This window comes from Pogona vitticeps, chromosome 6, assembly GCF_051106095.1.
Source record: "Pogona vitticeps strain Pit_001003342236 chromosome 6, PviZW2.1, whole genome shotgun sequence".
Lineage (NCBI taxonomy): Eukaryota > Metazoa > Chordata > Lepidosauria > Squamata > Agamidae > Pogona > Pogona vitticeps.
In genome coordinates, this window is record NC_135788.1 from 96,408,978 (window position 1) to 96,422,050 (window position 13,073).

The following is a 13,073-nucleotide window of genomic DNA, read 5'->3' on the forward strand; positions in this document are numbered from 1 at the left end:
CACTACACATTCCTCTTGAAATATAGGCACATAACAGTGAGGACCCACCTAATGGCATAGCTGTAAGTAAGCCTTTCTGAAATGGTATGAAGTGCTATGTGAAGTGCTGTGAAAACCTATAGCATTGCATAAGTGCTGATTTCTACTATTTGCAGTATTGCACTCTCAAAGCTTAGGGCAGCCTGAGACTTTTTTTAAATGTTGCTTTGTGACTTGAAAACTTGCTTCAAACATACTCAGCAATAGCATATTAGCATCCATTCAGTACAATTAGATCACAGATGGGCACCTATACATCAGGGTATGCTCCCATAATCATGTATGGATAAATTATCAATATTTGTTAGCATTTTTGAAAAATCCCTGGATACAACCTTACAACTCTTCTCCAGTTTTCCTCTCCTGTCTTTAGCTATATTCTTTATTATTTAAATTCAGGAGTATTCTTTGGTACATGGATGTTGCAGGTACTTGTCACAGCCAATTCAGCTGTTATTTCTGCCATTATATATTTTATGTCCTTGCTCAAGCAGGCAAAAAGACCTTTCTCTTCAGGCAACCTTTCCCTCAGTGACTGGCTGCCTGAGTGGGATTTTAAAATGGATTATTACGTCTTACTGCTTTGAATGAGTTTTTCATATTGCTTTGGTTTACCATTTCTCAGAATGGTATTTATTTGATCCTTTTTAGTATTTATATACTTACTGTTTTAGCTTTAAATATTGCCTTTTAATGATGCAACTCACCTTTATATAATTATTGTCTTCAGCTTTAAATATTGCTTTTTAAATATGTAAGCTGCCTTGCATACTTTTAAAGAAGAAAGGTGGAGCAAAATATTTTAAACAAATAATAAATAATAGCAAAAATAATAAAACAGAAAACATTTGGTTGAAAAAGTAGTCTGGATGTGGTCTAGTATTCTGGGCTTCCAGTCAAGAAATCAGCTTGGGAAAAATTGTTTTCAGTTCTATAAAAAATAACAACAAAAAAACCTCTTACTGTTATTTTCCAGATCATTTCTAGGAAACACAGACCAGAGATTATTAAGGATCCAATGTGTCAGAAGGCCTGGACAGGAAGAGTTTTGCTCTTAATTGGTGTAGCTACTGTAATGTCCCAGAAAGGTTTAGGACAAGTGCTATAGGAGGTTCGGGATATCAAGATTTAGACAACAAACTCTTACTGCTTATAGATGTGACTATCTGGTTCAACAAAAACATAATTCATTTCACTTGTTCTGTAAGATAAACACAGCTGCTAAGACTCATGGAACCTGCTTAGAAATTCCTCCCTGCCTTTCATTCTCCTTTTCTTTTCCCAAGCAAGTTTCTAGCCTTTAGGGTGAGAGAGGAAGGCCCAAAAACCATACGAGCAATTTCAACTGGAATTTCAGAAACCACAAGCGTCCCCTGCCGGCAACTGCTTGGTTTGGAAGGTTTAATCTTCTGCCAAGTCATTATTCCCCTGGAATATTAAGTGAATTATTCTGAAATTGCTCTTTTCGTATCCTTCTTTTAGTGATTAGCAAGGAGGTTAGCTCCAGGCCTTAGAAGATCCAAGTGCAGTTCTTTGTTCTGCCACCAATTTCCAGATGTGGCTACAGAGAAATCTTGGGTTGGTTTGTACAGCTCATTTCCCCAGAAACCCAGGCCCTATTCACAGGATGAAGAGAAGGGTCGGGATCAGAAAATGCAGGTGTGACTGTGGAAAAAGAAAGGGGGTCTGCTTCACTGGTGTGTGATGGTAGTATGAAATCAAGAATTTTCTACATGTCTGGATGGGCAGAAAAGTCTGTGGTGATGCAAAGCATGTTGTTTATATATCACCCCATGGCACTTAAACTTAAAGCACTCATATTTGCTCCTTATTCCTTTCGTTTCCTAGACCAGGACAATAGTATTTTAACAAGATTTCTGCCAGCCCCATATGTATATTTTTACTATATTATCTCTTGCCAGTTCTACTTACTGCAGGGCTTCTAGAGTCCTGAGGTTACCTGCAGAATCTGCTGACACTCTGGAACTTGTGAAATAGCAATATGAGTGACAGAAGATGTCACTGGGCATGTGCAGAGAACATATTCAACCATCACCATTAAGAAAGCCCAGCCAAGTTATGCAATTCATACAATGAGAGGTAAAGGCATCATCAGATACCTGGCCTTTCACTTTTTATAAATTATTAAGCTAAAGATGCTATCTGAAAGAAAGACAAGAAGAATGTTATTTAAAAGAAATGCTGATTTACCATCTGTACCTGGCTACTAAGGCCCACACAGATAGTAATTTATGCCCCATCTCTCAGCATCAGCCTGGCCATTAAGCAGATGGAGGAGGACACCTTTGGTGGCAGTGAATCTTCCAGGTGTGCCATGCAAGTAAAGAAGAGTTGGAGGACAGAGTACTGTGTCTCACAGGGCCTGCTCAGAAACCATTAAAACTATTCTGCCCTCAGGCATGATGGAGGGTGCTGTCCTGCTCTCAGCATTGCTACAAGACTCAGGCGCTAGTCCAGCTTCTTCTGTACATGAAATGTGTGCAGCTTGACCTGTGCCTCTGGGGATGATACTCCAAAAGTATTTTCTACCTCTGTTCCTATGATGTCCACACTTTCCACACCATATTTAAATGAAGCCTAAATAGGAACAGTGACATATTCTTCCCCTGTTCATCCTTGCCTTCATTTTCATCCTTTTCCATGTATTTCCCCCCCCCCCCGGGGCCGGGTCACATTTTAAATGGGTTAGCTTCTGCAGGCAGAGTGTTGGCCTTCTGTACTCTGTAGAGCACTGCGTACACTGATAGCACAACACAGCAAAATGAATGATACAGTACTTTAAAACATCTTGATAATCAAAGGGCTGGACACTATCCTAAGGCCATAAGACAAAGGAAAACAGCCACTTGACGAATCTTGTTATGCAAAAACATGGACAGTTGTTCTTATAGTGCCACAACAGGTAGGTCCCCTAGCAGTGTCATGGCTCGGCTCACCAAAGAGGCACAACATATTTGGGTGTGGTTTCACAAAAAGTGCTGTTTGCTAAGGATTGAATGGAGATGAGGGATTCACTCCAAAATGACAGAGGCACATGCTCAGATAAATCTACTCTTCTGTGAATTGAAATTGCCTTTTGCATGTGGGAGGGCAACTTTTGAAGCAACTCATCTGATCAAGCAAAGATCTTCCCATGTTAGCAAATTTTGGAGCGCAATCATGGATCTCCTCATAGATTTCATGAATGAAAGGTAGAAGAATTTGGAAAAGTTATGTTTTTAGACTATAATCCCCAAGATCCCTCCTGCTGCAGTTGTGTGTGAGATTCTCGGGCAAACCAATAAACTGATGTTCCCCAAACCCTGGAAGTAAAGTAGAATAGAATGCTCCAAATCCAGCTAAGGTGGTAATGTTTATCCATGCCAAATGAAATCTACTGGCTGATTTTAGCCAGCACAGCACATCATGCCAGCAGATCCTTCCACAAGCAGATCCCTGAGGTTAGCTAGCACAAGGGGGTTCTGCTTATTCCAAACTCAAGACAGTCTTGTGGGTGGAATTGCACTGTATGCCTGGAGTGCTCTTTAGCCAAAGCAAAGGATCACAGTTTCAGATGTATACACAGCCATGTCATCAGCTCCTTGCCAATTATTTCAGAGATACAGTGACTCTTGTCTGGTCTGAGTGCAGCTGAGTCTCCCATGTAATCTCATAATTTACTGCAATTAAGACTCTGAAAATATTTATAGCCAGCCCTAGATTTGCAGGGCCGCCCCTGTTCTACACAGCAAACATTGCACTGCCTGGCCAGCACAGAGTGAATTTTTAATAAGAGACGCCATGTGTCAGTGAAACTCAAAGGAGCAGGGCACATGATTCTGGATCACCAGGTTCTCACAGAGGGAAAGAGAAGGGTGGAAGACAGGGGTCTTAAAAGGGGGGAAAGGGAAGTATGGGTTAGCGGGAGCAGCAGTTTGCATCCCTAGATGCTGCACTAACAAAGATAGACTAGGTAAATTAAGTGTAGGAAGGGCATAGTAAAATGTTCGAATTACACAGAGTAGTATGGAATCCAGGAGCTCCTTTAAGACCGTTTGCATATGTTGTTTGCATTGGATACCCATGTTACTTTGTTGCAACAAAACAATACAGAGTTTATGTGTCTCAATTAAGACGTAACAAAATTTATATATGGCATATTATCACAAACAGGGCACTTCCTCAGATACACAGAGTGAATTTTGGGGGTTTGAGATATATCAAGGGAGAACAAATTTAACTTCTGAGGCCAGCATCTTATTCACATAACACAATAATGGTCACTCTGGGCAGTTCACAAAGCAATAAAACAGACCTAATATAGAAAAGTGCTCCAAAATAAACCCACTTAAATTAAATAACAAGGATTTAAACAAACTAAAAATCTTACTGACGTCTTCCCTATTCCAGTAGGCTCTCCTACATGTGCCTGGTTGTGCACTGTTTGCAAAATTGGAAACAGTACCAGTTGCACAACTAGTCATGTAAAGCACAGCAGCCCACTGGAAGGGAAATACAATTGTGTGGTTGCCCTTGTGTCGAGGGTTTTCGTAAACATTTTTCCCCATAATTCTTAGCAATGCCAATAGCGTCAACAGAATATAGTATTAAACTTAATTAATTAATTAAATGTATATCCTGCTCCCATTAGTGTCACAGCACTACTCTGGGCGGGCTACATCTCGTAAAATAGAAAATAAAAATAGAAATATTAAAACCAATAGCAGTAACCCTAAAAAGTGGGGAGGGAAGAAGAGGAGAGGAAAGAAAAAATTATATTAATATTATACTAACATAACATTTAAGAATGCTGTAGCTACCTAATACAGCAGGTCACATCCTCTTTCCATTTCAAGGAAACACTGGACATTGTCAGGCAATGAACAGTTTTCCAAGGGGTGTCTATTTTTATTGAAATTGCAGAGAATACACAAAACTGCTGTGATGAGTTGTGGCTGCCAGCTTTCATTCCATTAAAACAAGAAAGCTTCCAGACTTCAGGGCTGCAAAGAAAGCTTGAAAATGATCTCTTATAGGCTGGGAAATAAAATTAAGAGGAAATGTACTTTCCTTTAACAAAGGGTCATGCTAATTATTAGCTGTAAGTGAGCATTTGACGTTTTACTGTAGCTCCTTATAACAGCCTAGAAGTTAATCTATATTTAATCACTAGAGGGATGAGATGGCAGCAGAGCTTGACCACATCATACTGAAAAATGTTCAAAAGACAAATGATAACTGACGCCTGTGGAAGTGACCATCACGTCTGGAAGACCTAAGAATACCATCTTCTAGCCATTCTTTGCTTTATTTCCTTGAGCAAATTACAATAATAATTACACCTTGTTAAATCAATTCCAACTGATGGCAACCTTCCCTAAGGTATTCTAGGTATAAGTACTCAGAAGTGGTTTACTTGGCTCACTTTCTAGTGACAGCTTCCCCAAGGCATATATCCTCATCAGCCATACACATTCTGGGTGTTTTCAGCTGACCCCTCTCCTGAGAAGCGTAGTGGAGATTTAAAATCCTTGCCTCTGGTACTCCAACCAAACTGGGCTACATCAACTCCAAAAGAAAAGGAAGACTTAAGTTTGAAAATACTGGGTGCTAGGAAAGACTTCTACCTGAAATTTTGAGGGGGCCACTGGTGGTCAAACTAGACAATAGTGAACTACATTAGGGGTCACCAACTGCAGCTGTCCAGATGTTATTCTGCCTATACAGTACTTCCATATCTCATGATAAAGGAACTTGGAAGTTATAGGCTAAAGACGTCAAGAGGGGTGCTTTTGCCAACCCCAGGACTAGATGGATAAATAGTCTGACAGTCTAAGGCATTTTGTTATGTAAATTAAACAGATTCCAAAATTAAGTTCTGATCCATTTCCTGGCTAATAACCTATTCTGACCATGGGCATACTACATGTCCCCCAAGCTGCTCTCCAGAAGGCGAACAATATCAATACCATAAATCTCAAAGAAGTCGTATTTTTTGCAAAGCGAATACACAAAGTTCTATTGAAAATTCTATTCTGTAGCCTTCTCTCTTTCAGGATATCCTCCCAAAAGTTCCTTAGCAAACTAGGAGTGGCTCTTAAATCCAGCTCAAGCCTATAGCATATACACTGTGGATACTCTGGTCTCTTTTCCTGTCTTCCAGAATAGTCCTAGGGAGACAGAAAAGATTTATTGCTCCTGCAGTCTCTTAACCTCTGGAAAGAAAAGGGGAGGTCAAAGAGTGGCAGCTTTGTGGGCGGGGCCAAATATATAGTGCCTTGTATAATAAGCAGAAAGAAAGAAAGAAAGAAAGAAAGAAAGAAAGAAAGAAAGAACGAACGAACGAACGAACGAACAAATGAATGAATGAATGAATGAATGTAGTTATCCTGGCTTTCCCGAAAATGTGGAGAGAAAATTAACCTCGAGTACCTCTTCCCTTTCCTGGCCCCTCAGATTAACCATCAGAACAGAACTTCCCCTACTATCCCCATAAAATAGGCCTCCCACAGTCTTTTTTAAAGTATGCAAGAAAGGATGTGGGGAGATGGAGGTGGGAGGTGTAACCACTTTAAAGGCCCCTTTTTGTTTCACCAGGTGCTGTGTCACGAGCCTTGGAATCCAGGTAGTTTCCCCGCTGGGAAGCTTCTCAACCTGTCTTACTTGGTTCAATTTTGCTCCTCTGCCTCACCTTACCCATGTGTAGGGTTGCTTTGAACTTTTGAACTTTTCTTGAAGATCCGTCTCTGTATTGGAGGAAAAGGTGTGCAAGTTCAGCATGAGTATTGCTGAATGAAATCTGAAGGGGGCACAATCTGATACAGAAGCCCTTTTCCTTGACCGTTACGCAAAATAAATGCATTTTTTCCCTCCATGCTGTGTTCTATACCATTAGTTGAAGACAGGCTGTATTTAAAAGAGTGTCCTTCCACCACTTTCATTCACTGGGACTAGCTCAATAAATTTGTATTTAGCATGGGGCAGCTCCGTCTCATACATGTTCAGCAATTTGTAGCAGGGACTCAAACTCAGCTTTATCTCAGATTGGGCATAGTGCAAGCCTCCACATGTTACTGGACTACAATTTCCATCAACCCTAGCCACCATAGCTAATTGTGAGAAATGCTGGGGGTTATAATCCAACAATATGGGGAGGGGGGCTGCACTTTGCCCACCAAGCCTTACACATAACAGGGGATGACTGACTCTCTCTGCCCCGCTGAGAAGGCTATAATCCTCTGGCAGGTCACAGATTTTGTAGATAAAATGTAGGCAATTAAGTTCATGAGGTCTTCCAGCAAGATAAGAATCCTGCCTGAAAACGTGTTGGCCAAAGTTCTGTCACTTAGCACAGTAAATTGCACTAGAGTGGGCCCATTAAATCAATGAGGATTTGGTGAGTCAACTCCTCCCTAGGTTTCATTGATTCAGATGGGCCTACTCCAACTGAAACTTACTTTAGCATAGATTTAATACACTGAGCAACAGGATCTCGGTCTGTGTTTCCTTGCCTTTTGTAAGCCAAAATACAGTATATGAACTGGAGCAGGGGTAATGAAACAATGAAAGAAATGAGCTAACTCATATTTTATTATCTGTATTACTGTATGTGGAAGGAACATCAGTTGATGGTGGCCATACACAGGGCCTCTCCAGGATACTCTGCTGCCTCAAGTGGAGTACAAGATGGTGCCTTCTGTACTCTTCATGCAAAGAAGACGGCTGTTCTGGCTGGAGGTTAATCCCAGTTAAGTATTAGAAATGGAAGAATATTCTCCAACACGTTCCTAGAGTTTTAAAACTATGGAGCTAGAAGAGACCCCAAAATCATTAAGTCCAGCCCTTGGCTGAAGAAAGAAAACCATAGTTAAAGAATCGCTGACCAAATGGCCCAGTGAAGGAAAAGTGCACTGTTTTCTGAGGTGGACCATTCCACTGTGAAAGCATTGGGCTAGTTCAAGGAGCCCAGGACAAGTTGTGTGGGGAACGTCTGTAGAATTGAAGAAGAGAAATGGCTGCTTCCAAGTATCTGCCACTAAGGTGATTGCCTCATGCACTCTAACGTTAGGACTGGCCCAAGTACTGTACCCTGTTTTTCCGAAAGTAAGCCCTAGTATGATTTTTCAGGATGTTCGTAAGCCCCAGTTAAGTGAAACCCCACCCTCCATCATTGTGCAGCAACCAGAAGAAGATGATATGACTGCATTTGAATAAAAATAGATTGTTGTACATGGAAAAAAAATCCTCTGAAAATAAGCCCTAGTGCTTTTTTTTAAAGCAAAAATTAATATAAGACCCTGTCTTATGAGGGAAACACAGTAATTAGGTCTTAGGCAGCAACCTGATCTTGCCTTCATTCTCTTTTTCTCTCTCAGTCTCTTTAGCTCTTTCTATGGTGTTTATTCTTTCGATAATCCTGTCACAAAATGTCATGTATGAAAATAACTTTAGATCCTAGAACCCAGCTAGCCTGACCACAGGCCTTCTTCATCGCTTCCTTGTAACCCATCTCTCCATGGTATGGCTTCAGGGCAAGCCAGAGCATGCCTTGTGTTCTCCGATACAGATTATAAAGGGAAAGGAGGAGGAGGAGGAGGAGAGTGGAGTAGGCCTATGGAAAAAAAAACCCATCCAACCCTCACTTTCCTCTTTTGCCTGAGATCAAAGATTCCTAGTAAATCATCCATAACGCTCTGTGGTCTCTGTGTGTACTTGGATTGGACTTGCATTGAGGCATCTTAGACGCTATTAAAAAAAAAGAGGACTGCCAGTGAAGCCACGCTTGGCGATACACTTTAATGGCCGATGATGTCCTTGCTTCACTCTTTGTCCATATCCAAGACAGAGCTTGCTGGGGGGGGGGGGAGAAAATAAGGGATGCAAGTCTCACCCATAGTTTGTATTTGCATATATAATGAGCATGTGAGAGCAAACTCATCTCAGCATTTCTGGGATGCCCCACAGCTCTTGTCATCAGATGCCTATGTCTATTCAGACTGTAAAAATAGTGTTTCTTTAGTCGATTGGAGTGCCTGGGTGCAGAACCAGAAGCCAAGAGTTCAAACCCCTGCTATGCCTCCTGTAAGGAGGGCCAGCCAAGATCACCTGGAGCATGTGTGGCTGATATGAGTTACATGATCTGTCACCTGTTTGGCCTTGAGCAAGGTGCTTGGTCCCAGAGTGGCACCATAACAAAGGACTGGTAAACCCCTTCTGAGTACTTCATACCTACAAAATCCTTGGAGGGTTGCAGTAAGTTGAAATTGGCAGCACATAATTATTAAGCAAATGTCCCCCACCAGTGCTTTATTATTTTATCCAAAGAGTAGCCAGTCCTTTTGGCAAAAAGTAAAAGTGCACAAAGGAGAAAGTTTTTGCAGCTATAAGAGTTGTGTAGATTTAACAGTGGTTCTCAGCAACTGGTCTTCCAAATGCTTTGGACCACTCCACAACGATCCCTGATCTTTGCCTGTTCTATGTAGGGCTTTTGAGAGTTGAAGTTCAAAAGCTAGAGGCCCAAATATTGAGAAGCCTATCATAGAAAAAGAGACTTCAGAACGTATAGTATATTCTGCAAGATATACTTGCTGAAATTCCTTTTTCTACACAACAATTAAAGGGGCATGAATTCCACTCTCTTTTGGACCCATCTACTATATCTCATGTGCCGCAAGTGAAGCCCAAAGCAGGGACACCCTAGTGCCCTGGAATGGGTGGCATATGTCCACTGAAGCAAGGGAAAGGGGATTAGTATAATGTTCAAGCACACTTGTCTATTTATTATCCACTGGAGAGCTGAAAAGGCTCTTAGAGCAACATAGATGTTGTTTCCAGAAGCAGCTTTGTGTCTCCTCTCAGAGTCATTATCTTAAAAGACACAGCACAAAAGGAAAGCAGGATGGGAAGGGAAAAGGAAAACAAACCTAAACTAGTGTTATGCCATAGGCTATGCATACAGGTCATTTTTTCCTAGATATCAGAGGCTCCTTACCTATGTTACCTTGTAGCATCAATCCCACAGGTTCAGTTCCCGTAATCTAGTCTATTGGCTTTTTCAGGTCTTCAAATTCAGCTTCATATGCTCATTTTAATGTTGTGTGGACTATAGCAGTGAATTTAATAATTATCAGAAAATGTTAGATCTAGGACTTCTGAACCCAGGCTTGGCTTTCATATTCCCAAAGTATTTGGTGCCCCCTAGAGTTGCCAAGCATATTGGAACACTGAGATTTCTGCATGCTTGGAGTGGAAGGGAAGGATGATGAATTCATACATTCAGAACTTGCAGATGTTATCAGATGCCTTGTAGATAACAACTCCCAGAAACCTTCAGCCAAGATTCTGGGAGTTGTAGTCCCAAAATGCAGTATTCAAGTTCTCTATGAATGTGCATTTCTCTCTCTCGTGTGTCACACATCATTTGCATTTCCTTTGCCCAAACTGTGCTTTTTGCACCATTACTATCACTGATCACACATTTTATCTGTCAAAATTTAACGCAAACACAAATTTTAAATCTAAGCATAAAGTGTTTTTGACTTTTATTTTTGTAATCGGAAAACAGTACTTTAAAAGAGCAGCTGAAATTCTAAGTGTATAATCCATTGAAAAATGTCCTATGCAAGCTCCTCTAAAATAAAGGCCCCAAACCATGTTAATTTCAACTGGTGGACTGTGTCCCTTCTGTCAAGAATGCTGATGTGTTATGGCAACAATATAAATTTTACTTTTTGAAATGTCAATTTACTTTTTTACCATTACACCTTAATTTGTTCTTTCTGCAATTCAGAACTCTATTGTACATACATACACAGGGGAAATATTTAATATATACTTTTGAATGTTTGAAATAATTCCTAGTTTGCTTTACAATTCCTCTCTTTAAAATTAATTTCATAATACAGTTGCCCAAGCATTATGGGTACTGTTTGGCTACAAAGCAATACAGCGGTACCTCAACTTGAGAATGTCCCTACATAAGAACGATTCGAGTTAAGAATGGCTCCGTTCACAAAAAGTTGCTTCGACTTCAGAACGGAGCCCTGACTTAAGAACCAAAAACAGGGAAACACCCCCCCCCTTTTCCTGGCCTTTTTTTTTTTTTTACCAAAGTTCACCTTAGGTCAAAAGAAGAAGAAAAAAATCACCCCCTAGTGGTAGATATAGATTAACCGGCTTTGCATTAGTTCCTATGGGAACTAATGCTTTGATTTAAGAACAGCGCCTAGAATTAAGAACAAAAAACAGCAGATACGGATTAAATGGTTTTCAATGCATTCCTATGGTAAATGGTGATTTGACTTAAGAACTCAGATCCAATACAGTGGGGTCTTGACTTAAGAACGGCTTGAGTTAAGAACATTTTGACTTAAGAACCACTCTCATAGGAAAATATTGACTTGACTTACATACTTAGATTTGAGTTAAGAACTGAAAAAAACCATGTGAGAGGCAGGGAAAGTGCAAAATGTGAACTTTCAGTTAACTGTTGGCCGGTGAAAAGGGTGCCTGTCTGCTTCCTCACTCCTCCCAGTGTTTAGAGAGTGGATTGGGAGACAGTCTTCGGACTGCCTGGTACTTGTACTGCCTGGACTGTATTTTCCCTGCCTTCCCTGAACCTTTCTTGACCTAAGAAAAAAAGAAACAAAATATCCCCCTCTAGTGGTCGAAGGCGGAATAGCAGCTTCCCATTAGTTTCTACGGACGGAAAAGAGCAGATACGGATCAAATGGTTTTCAATGCATTCCTATGAGAAATGCAGATTTGACCTGAGAACTTTTTGACTTATTATTATTATTATTATTATTATTATTATTATTATTATTATTATTATTATTATTATTATTATTATTATTATTATTATTATTATTATTATTATTTATTTATTTCATTTATATCCCGCCTATCTAGTCGCGGAGGACTACTCTAGGCGGCTTACAACAGAGATAAAATACTATAAAAATAAAACAACAAATTACAAAACATTTAAAGATAAAAAGACAATAAAAGATAAGAAAATCAAAAGTAATCTGGTGAGAAGATTACTTGAGAACCGCCTTCCAATACGGATTAAGTTCTCAAGTCAAGACCCCACTGTACGGATTAAGTTCTTAAGTCGAGGTACCACTGTACAGGAGTGCACTTAAGTTCCTTGAAATCAGTAGCCTTTAATGTGTTTAAGTTCATGTTGGATTGCAGCTTATGAAAAATTGTTGTTACATGCCTTCAAGTTGCCTCCAACTTGCACTGACCCATGAATGAGTGATCTCCAAAATGTCCTGTCCTCATGCTTTTATGAATTCAAGGCTATAACTTCCCTTATGGAGTTAATCCAATTCACATTTGGTCCTCCTCTTTTCCTGCTACCTTCAACTTTTCCTAGCATTATTAACTTTTCCATCCAGTCTTCCCTTGTTATGATATGCCCAAATGCTTTGTAATGATATGCCCAAATTAGGACAGCTTCCGTTCTGTCACTTTTTATTTCAGAAAAAGTTCAGGCTTGATTTGATCTAACCCCTGTTTATTATTCCGGCAGCACAAAGTATCTATAAAACATTGTTTCAGCACCATATTTCAAATGAGCCATTTCCCCCCGCCAGCTTTCTTCATTATCCAGCTTTCACACGAGAATACAATAGTGTGGATGATCTTGGCCTTGGTTTCCAGTGACACATCCTTACACTCAAGGATCTTTTCCAATTCTTAGGCCAAATAAAATCTGTTAAGTTTTTAAAATAGTACAAGACTTTTTTTTTGCTGCAATAGGATATTGCTGTTCCTTTCAACAAGAAATTCACATAGATACATATTACTGTTGCTAAATTGTCATAAAGGCCAATACTGAAAATGGATAAAAGGAATTAATGCATAACGTTTGCAAATACTGTATATATGGAGAGAGAGAATTCTCCAACCTATGGTTACAAATACAGCACACTCTACTAAACCATCGGAAACGTAAACTGGGCCTTCGGTATCTTGCATATCTCCTGGCTTATTATCCAATGCTTCCTTTTAAAAAAAATCTGGCT